Here is a 3313-nt window from a genome sequence, read left to right as displayed (position 1 = left end):
ACTCAGCGATACTCACCTTTCGCAGCCACGCTCCCAGCCCGTCAACAGGGCTCCTGCACCCCTCCAAACGGGTTTCGAGCCTACACTCCCACCAACAACAAAACAACCTCCATTTTTGTTAATTTGACTAACCCAGCTCACTCACTCTACACTGACCCTGGGGTCCCTTGGGCGGGAGTCACTCCTCCCCCCAATCACTCATCGCACCATGCAGTCCCCATTCGCTCCATACACACAGACCCGCTGGCCTCACTCACTCACCAAGCACATGCTTCCACTTCACTCACCAACAACTCTTCAACACACTCACCGCTGAACTCTGCCATCCTTCTAACTACCTCCCCTAACTAACTCGTGCTCCCACGTCGTCCCTTAAACTATAGCACGTTCCATTTAACCTACGCAGCTAAGCTACGTCCCCACTACACATCCAAAGTCTGTGTTGTTGTTGTTTGTCTTTCGGCTGCTCCCGTTAGGGGTCGCCACAGCGGATCATCCATTATGATCCGCATACTGATTTGGCACAGGTTTTACGCCGGATGCCCTTCCTGACGCAACCCTGGTTGCCTCTTACGACACAGGGATAAGGATTGGGTTTCGCCATGATTCCGGGCTGCCCTACACCCTCTCATAGCACGGCCCAGTGCAGAGTTCCCGTCTTCAAGCGATCCTCCAACCCAAGCCTCCGAGTAGCCGGATTACAGGCGCACGCCACTACGCCCGGTCATCCAAAGTCTGTGTCTGTCTCCAAAATAATCCCATACTCCATTTTCCCAACCTAAATCTGACTAACAATCCCTCTAACTAATCCATTCCACAGGCCCCATGAGGACTTACCCCTGCCCCATGGAGCCGGTCTAGCTATGCTAACCCTTCCCCCTAACTAGTTTCCATCCTGTGCCCTGGCCAGGGGGTCTTCCACCCCTTGCCCGGGAATCCTGTGCACCCGAAAGTGAGGCTTGCTTTTTTTTTTTTCTTTTTTTTCACATGCGCAGCACCAGCGCGGCAACTCACAGCTCGCGCACTTTGCACCTGCCCGTGACGTCATGCAGATGCACGTGTACCTCGTCCCTCCTTGGACGGTACCATCCGGCAGGGATACCCCTCCTGCCGGATTCCAACCCCACGTGCAGCCATGACGTCACCGTGCGCATAAAAAAAACACAAGCCCCACGTCTCGAGGGGTTCCCCACGCGAACACATGTGCTTTGCCCGTTGGAGCTTAACACACACGCCCGCGTGGAGAACCCTTCCGGTCCAAATCCGTAATCCTGCCTAAACTTTGTCCGTCCGCGGGATCGGCAAATCCACCGCTGGCGTTTCCGGACCGGGACTTCATTCTCGCAAGTGAGCACGTGGGGGCCTCGTGCGTTGCACAGCACGGACCTCGCACTCGCTGCTGGGTGAACCCGGCACGGTCCCCGAAACAGCTACAGCCGCTACCCGGCTTTTGTCCCTCACATGTCGCCGTCGTAGTCTCCATTCCACCCACGCACACCTGCGTGTTACGACGCTCACACTCCACTCCATTAAACTCACACCGGGAGACGCGGCTGCATGTTCACACATGCCCACCGACATCTCCCTTACACACAACGACCTTGCACACGTTGTCTCTCTCACACTCGGCCGCTCACTCACGCATGCCATTACCCTTGCACACGTGGCTCCACTCACTTGCGGCCTTTCACTGACTCGTGCCATTTTCCTCACACAAACCATACTACTCACACACGCGGGGGCACTCATCCGCGGTGCCTCACTCATACACCGTGCCTCACTCACACACCAGGGGCACTCAACCGCGGTGTTTCACTCACACACGGCGCGCTGGGAAGCACGCCCTTCGGCACACTTGCCACTACACCACTCACACACGCGGGGGCACTCGCCCGCGGTGTCTCACTCACACACGCGGGGGAACTCAACCGCGGTGTTTTACTCACACACGGCGCGCTGGGAAGCATGCCCTTCGGCATACTTGTCACTACACCACTCACACACGTGGGGGCACTCGCCCGCGGTGTCTCACTCACACATCGTGCCTCACTCACACACGCGGGGGCACTCGCCCGCGGTGTCTCATCCATACTGGCGGTTTCATCCACACACGGGGACGCACTCACACCTTGCACCACACACCGGGACAACCACACTGGGGATTCGTGTCCCCACAAGGGTCTCCGGGGCCTCTATACCCCCCAAGCTCTCCGTGCACCTGTCCACAGCACCCGTCCCCTCAACCTCGCAAAGCACGACCGAACTCACCTGGTCGTGACTCGCTTCAAGGGGGCATACTCCCTCCCCTCGTTCCTGGAGGAGGCCATCCAGCTGCTCGCACCGGGTCTCGACCCAGTCCGCCAGCTCACCCCCATTGTCCTCCACTACCTCCGTGTGTGTGTGCGCGTCTCTAACCTTGTCTTCATCGTGTAGTCTTCCCTCTATCGTTCCCATCTCCCGTGTCTCTGCCAACTCAGTCACCTCTTCCCTTGTTATCTCCCTTGTCTCAACTATTATTTCCGTCTCTTCCCTTGTTATCTCCCTCGTGCACGTCTCCGTCACCCCAATTAGTTTTTCCCTCTCGGTCACCGCCACTGTTGCTTTCTCCATCACCTTCACACTTCTCGCCCAACACGTCCCCTGAATTATTTTCTCCTTACCCGCCTCCACCGCGGGCCTGACAGCCGTTGCACTCCCTCCCAGCTCGTTCGCTCCCACACGTGGAGTCGCCATTTTAAACTCGCCGGTTACTGCCTTCATGCCCGCCTGCAGGCTTCGGCCCATGTTCTGCGTCTCACCCCGCAGCTCTTTCATTTCTTCCTTCATTTTGAGTGCGTTTGTTTCCATATTTTTTTTCACTTCGTTCATTTGCTTGTTCATGCCTTTTATTTCGTTCGTGTTTGTATCCATTTTCCTCATCAATGCCTCAAACATTTCCAATCGTCCGATCCGTGGGCGAATTCGCACGTGGGGGCCGTTTGTCCGCCACCCCAGCCACTGCGCCCATTTCGAACTCTGGGTTCAGTTGGGGGAGTTCATGTTCCTGCACAACCAACATTTCCTGCACGGGGTTTTCATCCTGGACCATGGATTCTACACATTCTAAATCCATTTCAAATACCCCCGGCTCCCGCTCGCCTTGAGACGCCATCTCACTTCTCGTAAAGGGTTAATTTGAATCGCTCGTAATTTGGAGGGAATCGGGGGTCGCTCCTCTCACCCCTGGACCGATTCCCGTGAATTTAGCTGGAGATAGGAGAGCCCGTTTTCCCGCTCTCCGACACCAGTGCCGCGAGGAGGGGGATGGATTTGT

The 3313-nt window shown here is 56.6% G+C and overlaps 1 pseudogene; it reads right to left on the bottom strand.

The window, feature by feature from the left end:
- Nucleotides 1-584: 584 nt before the first annotated feature.
- LOC147011737 (signal recognition particle RNA) lies at nt 585-725 on the bottom strand (annotated as a pseudogene).
- Between the last annotated feature and the right edge of the window lie 2588 nt (nt 726-3313).

Source organism: Eptatretus burgeri, chromosome 15 (assembly GCF_056783735.1).
Source record: "Eptatretus burgeri isolate ZD-2024b chromosome 15, Ebu_testis_v1, whole genome shotgun sequence".
NCBI classification, from domain to species: domain Eukaryota; kingdom Metazoa; phylum Chordata; class Myxini; order Myxiniformes; family Myxinidae; genus Eptatretus; species Eptatretus burgeri.
This window is presented reverse-complemented; position numbering and strand designations above follow the sequence as displayed.